The sequence below is a fragment of the Calypte anna genome, chromosome 7 (genome assembly GCF_003957555.1).
Source record: "Calypte anna isolate BGI_N300 chromosome 7, bCalAnn1_v1.p, whole genome shotgun sequence".
Classification (NCBI taxonomy): domain Eukaryota; kingdom Metazoa; phylum Chordata; class Aves; order Apodiformes; family Trochilidae; genus Calypte; species Calypte anna.
In genome coordinates, this window is record NC_044253.1 from 5798917 (window position 1) to 5812599 (window position 13683).

General features: G+C 43.4%; 1 protein-coding gene across 1 annotated transcript in view; it reads right to left on the reverse strand.

Annotated features, from left to right (window-relative positions):
- SPOPL (speckle type BTB/POZ protein like) overlaps positions 1-10272 on the reverse strand; it is a 35796-nt gene extending 25524 nt beyond the window's left edge. The window contains exon 1 of the mRNA XM_008494357.2: positions 10008-10272. The gene's annotated coding sequence lies outside the window, so the exon portion shown is untranslated. The remainder of the gene's footprint in view (positions 1-10007) is intronic.
- Between the last annotated feature and the right edge of the window lie 3411 nt (positions 10273-13683).

Genomic DNA, 13683 nt, shown 5'->3' on the forward strand with positions numbered 1-13683 from the left:
CTTATTTGAGCATATGTTTGCTCTGGAACCAAGTACACACAAACTTAAATCAGTGCTGGGGCTTAAATCATAAGCTCTGGCTGCTCCTACATTCTTGATGCTTGGGATCTCACCCTTGCCATCCCTCAGTTCTGCTGGAAGCTGCTGCCCAGCCAGGATAAACATGCACACTTCAGCAGCCACACAGCCAATTCATACCCTTCTCCTCCACTCAGTAAGAAAAAAAATACTACTCTGGACTGGACCATGACAGCTGAGAAACTATGTCTACATCCCTGGTCACCCCTGCTCCAGGGACAGAAAACTCCAGCAGAGACAAGGAAGGCAGCTGGGGTCAGAGACATCTTAAAATAGCTGCAACTAAGAGTCCAGAAATTAAAAGCAGATCCCCAGGGTGGTTCCAGCAAGGCAAAAGGTGTGAAAGGCTCAGCTTTTCAGGACAGTGGTGTAGCTACACCTGATAACACTTAAATCAGCAGCTCAGAATTAGCAAGGATTATGCTATCAGCTGTAAAAACTGTAAAGGCAAACAAATGTCTTTTTCAGGTTTTCCTCTGAATTTTCTCTTATTTTAAGTCTTTGAAAAATAAACTTTACCTCAGCTGAGGGAAAACCTCGTGTCCAGCAGAGCTTGCACTGTGACTGTCTATTTACACTACACAAGCTTATTAATAAAACCCCCTCTGCATTAGCTTTGCATTATTGTTCTGGAATACAGAAATCCACTGCACTCCTTACTAGATAACCTGGACCATTTCCTACAGGAGTCATCCATGCATTCCCCTGGAGCAGAAATACAAGATTATTTCTTACAACATATTTCAGTTTCATTGCCCAGGCTAGTTTTATGGGACCCAAAAGATGGGTATTTTCACCACAATTCCTTCTGGGAAACTATTCTATTCAAATAATCTATTGCTATTGAGGTTTTTTCCTGGTATACAGCCAAAGCCTCCTCAGTTTCACTCCATTGCTCTTAGTCAAACAAATCACTGGCACATGAAAGTATATTAAATGAAGACATCTTTTTCCTAAATACTTTTTTTTTTCTAAATAATACAAGTGTTCACCAAACTGAAAATACTAATCTTTAGCTTTTGCACATACAACAGAAATACCTATATTAGACAAAGGAAAGTTTAATTGTAACAAATAAAAAAAGAAGAAATAAAAGAAAGAAAAATCTTTCCCCAGCAGATTCACAGTCATTTTGGTTGCTCCTTTCTTTCTAAACTTGTAAGATTTGTGAAAAGCACTGAACTACCCTCTCTAGAGGCCAGTGCTTTCACCTCTGCAGACTCTTATCACCTGGAAAGTCCACAGCTTCTTTCAGCAGCCAGAGATGTTATCAGGAAGGGTTTCTGATTATTTTTCACCTTGTTACCTATCATAGCAAACAGTGGACAAATTTGTGACACCTTCACGGAAATATTGAGAGGATTAGGTCTGTTCTATACCTCTTGCCAGACAGTCAAAAAAACATTATCACCTTAGTGCAAAAAAATAACAGATACTTAGAAGCCAAGAAATAACTGAGTTCTACCAGGGGATCAAGCTGCATTCCGTACTTCACCCAAAGAATCTTGAAATTCAACTAATTTCAATGGACTGGGTATTAAATGTCACCCACAATGGTGAGACATCATCCCAGGAAAAGACAAATAGCTCCAGAGGTAGAGCTCCACACACTTGTTTTAGAGATTCCTGCTTCATCCTGACTAAGCAGAGTTATACAAAGACCTAAGAAAAGCCATCAAGGCAAGGAAAACTTGGCATCTCAGCTTTGGACTGCAGCTGAACAAGTTCAGACCCTCAGAGGTAAAAAGAAAATCCTAAAAGTTATAGACTATCTCAAGTTGGAAGGAAGGGTTTCAAGGGTTGGACTCGATGATCTCTGAGGTCCCTTCCAACCCAGCCTATTCTATGATTCTATGAACCTAACAGGCTCACCATATGCAGCTCCCAACTTCAGTCCAATAGGGACTGGTTTTTGAATTTCAAAAACAAGTATGCAATTTCTCCTAACCTGCTGTTTCAAAAACATCCAGATATTAGTTGACTTATACTTTTGGATGTAAGAATAATTACAAAATAATCTGCTTAAGATCCATTTTTCCACAATAGAAGTAATCCAAACCTTTGCAGTTTCCAATAACTTTTCTCACTTACGGTGGAGTCCAACTTGCTCAAGACAGAAGAAAATTTCAGTATCTTTACTCTCTCTACACAGAAAAGATGAGCAAACTCAGCAGCTCTAAGTTCTACAACTATAGATTAGAAATGACAAGTCCTGAGACCAAAAGCAATCCTCACATTTTTTCCTCACTTCTTTAAAACTAGTTTAAGCATTAGAAAAATTCTATAGCTTTCAAATTCCACTGAACCATTTGATGCCTCACAGGAAGACTGCTCAGCAATAACCACTTCTTGCTCTGCAACCCCAAGCCCCACTGCTTCTCCAGCAGCTGAGACTGCAGAACTCCCTGCTCTGATCTGCAGCCTCAGCCTGCTAACCCAGGGTGAGAGGAACAAGGAGCAGGAGGATGGTGCAGTTCACTCCACATAAAGCAAGAGACCCTGCAAAAGGTCTTTCTCCAAAAGGTTAACGTCATCTGCTCACTTGACAAAACCTCTGCAAACTCAGAGGGTTAAATTGAGGCTTCTGACTATATTCAAAACTAAACCTAACACCTTGTTGAACAGGGGGTTTGTTCACTTTTTCCCCCCCTCCTCCTCAGCACGATTTCCCTCAAGCCATCAGTTTTACTCCTACAGGTTGATTGTTTTACTGAAGTTTGACAGCAAGGCAAACACAATGCAAAGAGGCTGGTGTTGGGCTTTCAGGGTGGTCTGGCTAATCCAGGCAGGCTTAAGCAGATTTCTGTTTGACAAACTCAACAGGGTTACCAAAGCTCTATCAAACTTTGTATTCCATACTTCATCAACCCTTTCCATGTTCCACCAGCAATTATTCCCTGATAAACCACTGCCCACTGACATCTATGCTCAATAAACCCAAACATCCCTCCTTTGCCCATGTCTCAGCACAGCTGGGCTTGCAAAGTCCTCCACTGGCTACAGCAAATAGATTTGATTGCCTCTTCAGTGCTGTCAAACACAGCAGAACAAAAGCCAATGCCAGTCTGGTTGCTTTTTGCTTCTGTTCATTCAGAGGACATCATCCTGAGGAGGCCACCTGGTTAACACAGCACAGAACCATGCCTGCTGGGCAGTGACAGAAAAGTGCTTTCACAAAAAACAAAACAAAACAAACAAACAAAAAAACGAGCCAAAAAAACCCCAAAACCAAACGAAACCAACAAACAAAAAACCCCAGAAAAACCCAAAACAAACACCACCAAAAAAACCCCAAACCAACTCCACACCCAACCAACCAACCACAAACAACAACCCAGAAAGAAAACACATCAAAAAAGTTATTAAATATCAGGAAATTCAGAATTTGGCTAACACCAAGCAATGAGCCCATCTTTACAAGTGACTCTGAAAATCCCTGGGAAAGCTTGGATACTATTACTCATCAGTAACCCAGATATAACACACTACTACCATCTATTTTTTCCTCTTACCACTCAGTGAGCAGAGCCTCAGGTTGTTGGAGAGGACAATACATTTTCAAACACAATTGCCATTTAAATTATTAAAAATGATGCCTGGCCTGGAAGACAATATTCACTACAAAATAAAGGCTGATTTTGCTTGATAATCCTACTACTATCACTAATCAGAGCATCTAACTCTGCAGACAAAGTTTACTGCACACAATTTTTCAGCACACTTTCCTTATTTCAAGAGGATAAACAACACTTCAGGAGAACATTATGGATAATTTTTGCCATAAGCAAGGCAGGAACTCCCCTAATCAAAAACCTCTCATGGGATATAATAGTATTAATTCAAGTCTTCCAGATGGTTTCACTGCTGTGGTTTTTTTCCCCCTCAGTTCAACCACCTGCCCATTGTATTTTGCAAAGCTTGGAACAAATGCAAGCTTATTCAGCACAAGAGGTTTCAGTTTCTCAAACTATATCACCCACTGAAAAAGAAACATTCTCTTGAAGCCATTTTTAATCTTAAGAAGTATACATAAACAACAAGTAAAATCTGCCTTGGCATATTCTGCAGGGAGATCAAAAGAACACTGGAACAAGATTTCATCCATCCTGTTCCTCTGAAACAACCATTTACCAAATGCAGGACTTACTAAGAGTAAGCTCACATCAACTTTCACATTCAGCCCAGCAGTGGAGTGCATCAGTGTACAAATCACCCAAAGAAGCAGAAGGTTTCAGCTTGGTTTCTAGTATAATCTTACCAGAACTGTAATACTCTGAGTTCAGTCTTTAAATGAACTCAAATAGTAAGCAGAACTTTCCAAATGTATGAAAAGAACACCTGAAAGTAAGTACAAATCCAGATGTATGCAAATAATTAAATCCACAACCCACTAGTTGAAATTACTGTATTTTGTGCTGCCTTACAAAAACAGTTATTCAGTTTGATATCTAAACATTAGTGACCACTGGTACCTAGGATGCTCATAAAAAGGAGTTAAAGTTCAATATTATCATTACATATTGCTTCTTCCCTGAAGAGAAAGCTCTACTAAGCATTTGTTATCTAAATCATTAGAAAACAGTTCAGACTTTATCTTCAAAAATTTTTATACAAACAAACAAGTAACTCTGAAATTAAACTAAGTTTACAAGGAATCCATCTGTTTGGAAATTTAAGAAAACTGTCACTCAAGTGTGCAGCATTGGTGCTGAGGTAATGTGTAAATTAAGGAATTTAAATCCCTATCCTGTTAAATGCTGCAGACAGAGAGCAATTACTGCCTCTAAAGAATTTTTTAAAACTTTCTGAACTAATCTGAATTATTAGATTGCTACATTAAAAACAGATTATATATTTTTCTTTAATTTCAACTTGAACCAGTGATTATTCAGTGAAATTCTGTGTACAGAAAATGGCTGTACCTCACAGCTACAGGCCATGCTGATGGAGAAAACAGACCCATCAGCTAGAAACTGAATAGGAAGCAAGCCAGGAAAATTACAACTTTTGGGAAAAGTAGTTTTCCAAAGAAAAAGACAACATGGAACAGAGAGCTAGAAAGTGTGGCACCAAAGGGGAAAGTTATACCAGGTACTTACTCCTCAGGCCAGAATGAGTTCTGCACCTACAGGAAATTTCAGTTGTTCAGGAAGCAACAGGTGATGCAACTAACTCCAAACCTTTTGGAGACATCCAAGTCTAATTAATTTCCCAACCATTTAACACATAAGAAAACAAGCCATTTGAAAGAAATCAAGTCCAAGTCACTCTCCCTCAGTCCCTTCATCTCCATTCATGACCCTGTTTATGAACTGCTTTTGCAAGTGACTTGACCGACTGGTAAGTGAGCTCCTGGGAGGGGATGAACATTAAAGGAAGAAGCAGGAAGGAGGCTGAGAGAAAGCTTGGCTCCCAAGGTTCACCCAGTGATCCTCAACACTGCACAACAGAGGCAGGAACAACAATAAAAGGTTCCCACCCCATGAACTTTGGAAGTTTCCCAACCGCTGGAGACATTGACTCCAGGAGCAGCAGCACTGCCTACGCCAAGAGCTACTCTGTTGCATTCTCCTGGTATATAATTGCTTTTTCTTTCTATAAAGCAGCCGGTTAAATTACACATCCAGTGATCATTCACCTTTGAACTACTTAAGGAGTCGAGTCACAATACAGTGCAAGGAGCAAATGTCAGGCGAACAAAGGTGGATGGAAGTGGCACAGACTTCACCACTCAGCTGATAAAGTGCCACTAATTAAAGGCTGAGCAGCTCTCTATTCTAAAGAGATCCCACAGCAAGAGTACAATCAAACTAGAGCTTCATATTATGATTATCAGCTAAGCTGAAATCTAAAGTTGAGGGGTTTGAGACTTCTTTTTATTATTATTTAATCTGCAGACGCATTTGTAGGAAATTACCATCCTGCATGCGCTCACAAAACCCACCAGCTTCAATCCCACTATTTAGCAATGGAATCAAGAGAGAGCACTTTAGACATTTTTAATGCTTAAAAAATAAAAAAATAATAATACATAGAACAACCTCTTTTATAGAAGCGAGAACTCCACACAGAAATTCTTCTCCCCCTTCACCAAGCATTCAACTTTACATGAAGTCAACTTTGAAAGCATTTAGTCCATCTTTACTCTCTGAACAAACACCATGGAAAAGTAACTATTTTATTATAAATTAAAAAACAACTGTCAAATTCTGAATATAGCATTTACATATGATGTCACCTATTTTTTATGATTTCCACAGAAAGAAAAAAGACAAGTAACTAATAAAAAGTGGCAAGTGGAATATTTTTCACAGAAATCAAACGCTAAATGGCTTCCAGGAGATCCAAGGCAGCATCAAGGATAAATAATCTAATTCAGAAAACTTGTGCATGTGAGATTATTCCATGCCAACGAGGCTCTGAATCAGCTGAAAGTGCATCTCACTTTCCACTCCATTTCCTAAATGCCACATGCAAACACTGACCACAACGACATCGACAGACATATGCATGCTTGCAAAGTAATTCTTTGTAAAGAACATCAAAAAGCCTTTTTTAGCTGACAAAGCATTAACTAAGTTACCAAAAATCACGTTGGAAAGCTATCAAATTGAAGTAAATGGAATCGGAGAGTTGAGGGGATCTTAAGGTCACTCCAGTACTGAAGAGGAACTCCTGCCAAAACTCTGCCTCACCAGGCAAGCTGAAAAGCTAAAACGATACCAAAAAATGAAGCATTTATGCAAAACATTACACACTTTGTAACATATTATCCAGACTACTTCAGAAACTCGCTGGACATGGGCAAGTGGTTATCCTCACTCAGTAACAACTACTACAGCCTGGAAATTCCTGCAATGGAAACACCTTCACCCCTCACAGAGCTGCAACAATTCTCCCTTTAGCATGAGGACACCCTGAAGAAACCCATTACCTACTGCTATTTGAAGGGACAGTTCTAAGAGGAATCCTTTTGATATGGGTGGCACAAGGAGAAACAGAAACCAAGTGCCATAAGCACATGAATGGGAAAGTTTCTCAAGAAATCAGAGTGAGGAAGAAGCCTCTTGAGAATATGCATGCGTTTTACAGAGAGGAAAAGGAGTCAAGAGGCAAAGTATGAAAACCTCCTAGAGAGGACATCTCTTAAGGTGATGGAGGAAGAACTGGATAACCAGAGGCTTCTGTTTTGTCCTAAAAATGCACAGCGTTGAGAGAAAACACAGAGCCTCTCTGGCTTACTCAGATGTTCTGCCTTCCTCTTCAGGTTGCTGACCTCTGCAGAGCCAGGGGAGAGCTGGGTGTCCCTCCAGCTGCACCGGGGCAATTTCTGAAACTGCAGTTCACACAAAATAATCCAGCATCAGAGCCTTGGATTGCTGCCCCTTACATGAGCTGACTGTGTGGCACATTAGCTGGGATGGACATGGCTGAGGAAGCACTAAATGTCACTGGAGAAGGCAAAGTGGTTTCACAGAAGTAGGGAAGAAAGACCCAAAAAAAAGAAAGGAAAAAGTGGGAAGGGAACAACACTGATACTTCTTAAAGTGTTAATGTTTTGAGCCAGGGCACAGTATTTTGAGTATCACAGGATTTTATGATTACAAGTATCAGGTTACTGCTGAGAACAATCTCATGTAGATTTCCTTACTCTTAATTATGTTTTGCTAAATACAGAGGAAGCAGAAGGGGCAGCATGATGTAGACAGCTTTCTACAAAGACACAGAAATGCCTAGAAGGAGCATAGGAATCTGCCACAAAAAAAAAATACCACAAATATCTACTTCTTGTGATCAGGAAAACAAAAAAACAATCAAACAAAACCAACAGGATGGGGTAGTTTTGTAATGCAAGATACACAGAAACCTGCTTCTGAGAATACCCCAAAACCTGGAAACAAATTCAACAGGGCAACATCTAACTCTGACCATTTCTACAATGGCATGAGAAAAGTGTGAACAGATGAGGTAGAGATGCAAAGAAACTGTGTATGAAAGAGTGGGGAAACAACAAATGCAGACAGAAAACCAAGGCAGAATGAATAAAAAGTCAGTGAGATCTATGAGCAAGCCTTAACCCCACTACCTATTGCTGTCCTCAGCTATTTCTTTTCCACTTTGAGTTATGCTGTTAACTACAACTGGTTTCATTCTTTCTCCAAACTCGTAGCAAAAAAGGAGAGGAAAAAAAAGTAGTTTAATAATAAATGATTTCAACTGAAGCTCCAAGAGCTGCAAGCAGTATGCACTGACAGCTGAATTCAGCAATTAGGCCAGAAAAAAACTTGGAAGATTTTCCATTTTATATTTGTCTATGGCATTCACAAGTTTTTAATAGCAACAAGTAGCTCACAACACCTATCCAAGTTCAGGATATAATTCTTTATTTTCACTGACAGTTTAAAAGCAGACTGCAAACTACTGAAGTTGAAAGCTTGGCAGAAAGATGTTTCAAGGCAATGTAATACCAAGGATATTTCTGGATATTTAAAATCTCAGGTTTCCAGAAGAGATTTAGTAGTAGTTTCTGGTGATGTACCCAAGCCTGCCCTGTTTGCAGCTTTATATATACAGAGGGCACATTGTTTAAAAATTATTTTCCTTTTCCTGAGCAAACATCTACTTAAGAGGGAGGGGAGGGAAATACTGTGCAGCAGACACACTGGAAATCCTTCACAAACATTTTTGTTTGTTCTAGTCACACATCCTGGAAGGCCCAGATAGAGAAGACAGGTTAAAACCTTTCAGAAGTGACAGTGACTGCTAAGTGTCCCTCCAGGAAGGGATTTTTATTTCCAGAAATCAAAGTCTTTACTAAAAGCAGAAAAAGGAACAGGACTTTTTTTTTTTTTTTTTTTGAACAGTTAAACTTGGCAGTCATACAAATGGCTCAGCTTCAGCACCACCATGGCACAAATTCCTTCAACCATATGGGATATCTATCAAAATAATGCATTCTGCAGAACTGATAAGAATAAGGAATGACCCAGCTTGACTCTCATACACTGCTCTTCCTGGCAGGAGCTTAGAAACAATCCTTTTTGTTCAAATCCTATTTTTGTAACTCTTAACACCACTTTACAGTCAAAGTTGAGAATATCTTCATAAAGCAAAGCTACATTCTAAAACGAAGTGCTGGTTTTAGTGCATTGCACTTAAGAAATATACTTAATTCACCCACAGTGCTCACGCTGTTTTCTTTGGTTTATTTTCCCCATTCTTCCCCAAATTTTTTCCCCAGCCCTCCCCCACTATTTCTGCTCCCAAACCTCCTGAACACGACGCTGATTTCCCCGGGCTCCAGGGGAATTTCAGCAGCTGACATCACCAGGTGAATAAAACCACCATTGGGCAACTCCGAGGGATTAAAATGGTGCAGGCAGCAGGGATGAACCCAACACCAAGAAGGAGCTCCGGGACTCAGCTCACCTGCTGCTACAGCCTCCCCCGAAGTTTGCCCACAACAACCTAAAGAAAGGAGCCCCGAAGCCCCCGCTGTGTTTTTTTCCGCCTGTTTTTTTTTTCCTCTTCCAAGATATTTTTATTTTTATTATTATTTTTCTTCCCACCAAGCTGTCCCCGGGGCAGCCCTGGAGGGGAAGCTGTTGGGCAGGGCTCATCCCAGGGCCTGCACCGGCCCATAGCAGAGCCCTTCCTGCCCAAGGTATGGATTCCATAAGGTGGGAACACCCCCAGCCACACTCCTCTCTCCGGGATGCCGCTCCAAGCCCGGTTCCCAGCACCAGAACCGAGGTTCTGGCCAGGCCCGGCCCTCCCGCCAGCACCGCGCCCGCCGCCTCCCCAAGGGACGGGCCCGCAGGCCTCGGGCAGAAGGGTCCCGGGGATCCCCGGTGGTTGGGAGCAGCGCAGCCAAGGCCTTCCCTTTCCTCCCCTCACACACACACCGACAGCCCCGCGGCGGTACGTACCGGAGCGCGGCGCTGGCTGGGCGACGCGGTGGGTCTCATACTGCCGGGCCGAGGGAAGGAAGGTGTGGCGGTCACCGGTGCCCGGCGGCAGGCGGAAACGGCGAAGCCGGGCGGTGGCGGAGCCGCATCTCTGCACAGCGCCCCGACACCGCTGCCACCGGGATCGGCCCCTCACGGCTCCCGTACCGCCCCGCTCCCGCTGCCGCTCCGGTACTTCCGGGCAGGGAGGGGTCACGCCACCTCGCGCCGCGCCGCTTCCATCCGGGGACTCGGCGCGCGGCTCCGCCCCCTTCTCCCCTGAGGGGCGGTGGGGGCGGGGCCGGGAACCTGAGGGGCGGAGCCGGCTCCAGGGTCGGGGTCACCCCCAGCACCCATCCAGCTCTTCCCGCACCCACCCTGCTCCTCCCGCACCCATCCCACTCCTCCCTCACCCACCCTGCTCCTCCCGCACCCATCCCACTCCTCCCATACCCACCCTGCTCCTCCCGCACCCACTCTGCTCCTCCCACACCTATCCCTCTCCTCCCGCACCCACTCCTCTCCTCCCACACCTATCCCGCTCCTCCCGCACCCATCCCGCTCCTCCCACACCCACTCTGCCCCTCCCGCACACACCCCGCTCCTCCCGGACACCGCTCTGACCCCCCCCAACTCCACCCGTGGTTGTTTGGGGTCCTGTGAGGGGAAAAAGCGGCGCTTGGTGTCGGGAGGAGGCGGCGCTTGGGAAGGGTCCGGGGTAGGGAAAGCCCAAGGGTGGTTTGTAAGCTCACTGTGGGGTCCTCGGTTCAGGAAGGAGATGGAGGTCCTGGACCGGGTCCGGAGAAGGGAATGAAGGTGTGAAGGGATCCAGCACAAGTCCTGTGAGGAAGGGCTGAGGGGGCTGGGGGTGTTCAGTCTGGAGAACATCACTCTCATCACTCTCTACAACTCCCTGAAAGGAGGTTGGAGCCAGGGGGGGGTCGGGCTCTGCTCCTAGGCAGATATCAGTAAGACAAGAGGGCAGGGTCTCAAGTTGTGCCAGGGGAGGTTTAGGTTCGATAATAGGAAGAAATTCTTTACGGAGAGGGTGATCAGCCATTGGAATGGGCTGCCCAGGGAAGTAGTGGATTCTCCATCCCTGGAGGTTTTTAAGGGGAGACTTGATGTGGCACTCAGTGCCATGGGCTGGGAACACAGTGGTAGTGGATCAAGGGTTGGACTTGATGATCTCAGGGATCAAGGGTTGGACTTGATGATCTCAGGGGTCCTTTCCAACCTGGATGAGTCGGTGAGGCCAGACACGAGTAGCTCCCATGAAACGAGTCCCTGAGCATCACCCCTGCTGACTGACATGGCTCATGGGGCGGGACAGACTTTGAGCTTCTGAGGACTTTTTTTTTTTAAAGGTAACCTGAAAATGACACTTGTGAGCTCTGCTACCAGGTATGAGGACCTGACAGGAACCAGCCCCACAAAACTGCTCCCCAAGTGCAGGGCTGGTCTTGGGTTCTCAGCATCTTACCTGATGCTCAGATCTGCTCCAGGCTGCTCGCATGAGCTTCGAGTCCTTCACTGAACAGCTCCCTGACTCGGGTGCTTCTGTTCCCTCCCACCAACCCTCACCACCCAGCAGTTCTAGGAGTTCTGGAGCAAATCTGTTTCCCTTAGCCCAAGGGGAACAAATTTCCCTAAATCACTGATGTATCTTTCTAGTTGCTCTTAAAACATAAATGATGTTATCATCGTGAATTCCCTATTGCAGACTTCTTTGTGGAGGATTGCTAAGGAAGCAGTTTTGGTTTGGTTTTGTAAGCATCAGGGCTTTAAGGAAAATATGGAGACTATTAAGACTCAGTGACACCTTAATTTCCTGCCTTGAGAAGGAGTGTGACGGATATGTGTACACGGCATTGCTCTGTGTAAGGATTCCCTGAGCTATCAAGGGCTCAAAATCAATACATCAGTGAGACACAGTGCCCTGGACAATTCATCCTGCAGAGAAAAACTGCACTGACAGAGCCATAGTGCTTTTGGTACTACTAGCTCACTCAGAACTGTTTCAAGAACCTGTCCAATATTGCACTGTATTTCCAGATGGCTCAGCATTTTTCGTTTGTTTGGAGTCTTCTTCATACCAGTCCTTGTAGGAAGTAAGGATACAGGCAAGGACTTGTTCCTTTAGCTGAATGGGATGCTTGGAGGAGGAACAGGAACTGTTTCTACGGGCCATTACTTAGAAGAAAACATGGCAGGGCTTTGTGGGTTGTATGAGACACAAGTGAAACACACACTATCAGGATTCTTGGTATTGGGAGCTGAGTAGTTCAGTGCTTGGAGATGCTGTTGCAAATGGGAAGTGAAAGATGCCTGCTCTTTCTCAAGGAAGAATTCAGTGTCCCCTAACTGGAAATCAAGGGTATGTTCCTAGTTCTAACTGAAGAGTCTAATGTGAAGTCTCAGTATTTAGAGTCTTAGGATTTAAACAGAGTAACCCATCACATGGGGAAAGCAGTGAGCTGAGTTAATCTTCCTATACAGTAACTAACTACCATCTCCCTTAAATCCCACTCTAGAGAAAGTCTGCAAAGAAGGATCATTAACAGAAGCTGTGAGAAACACTTGCATATTGTCAGCTGTCAAAAGGTGAGATTACAGCTCATCTCTTGGGCCAAAAAGTTCTTTTGCTCATCCTCAGACTTGTAATTTTTTTTTTTTTTTTTTATGGGGAGGGAAGGAGGAATATCACTGAAGGGTGTGTAAATGGCTGCCAAGCAAAGCAACGAGCACTTTACAATCTCCAGTTGGTTTCAAAAGAAGTTTTATTTGTTTTCCTATAATTTTCATCCACTGCTCACTACTATTCCCTGCTATTCCCCCTTAGATTCCCATTTTCCTACTCTGTGTTTGTTTCTCAGTGCTAAATTAAAGTGCACTGCACAGTCCCAGGCTGCTGTGTCACATTAAGGTGAACACTCATATCAGAATGCATCACTATTATTTGTGTTATGGCAGCACTTAGTGGGTCAACTGAGATAAGTGGCTCTTTATGCCACACATTGTACAAAATATGTGAGACAAACACAGAGTTTGTAATCTGATTAGGACAGAAATTGGTAGAGAAAACCAAGACAGGGTGAAATGATGAGGCAGGTTAACAAAATGAAGATTCTGGCAGAGACCAGAGGTAGAGCCAAACTTTCCAGAGTGAATGCCCTAGATCATACTTTCTCAAATCAGTCAGAAGGCCCCAGAGGAATAAGCACTTACAATGTACATTACTTTCTGGCAGAAACTTGGGAATATTTATAATTTTCAAAGCTTTTCAGGAAAAGGTGCTATGTTACTTTATTGTATAAAAAGGATTTAAAGCCAAAAGAAGAAAAATGCAGTTGCATGCATTCTCTCCTCCCAGATTCTACAGGACAGACCAATGTTTCCACTGAACTGTCCTGGGTCCATCCTTCACTGGGAAGTCCTCATACTACAATAAAATAGAATAGGATAGAATAGAATATTTCCATTGTAAGTGACCAACAATGATCATCTAGTCCAGCTCACGGTATTTCTCTACTACAGTCAGTTTGGATCCCTTCTTGAGTGCTAACTTTTTCAAACACCTAACCTAACAATTCTTAGGGGATTCTTATTGAATAATTTTACCCAAGAATGCTCCTAGAAAGAATATGGAAGCCTATTA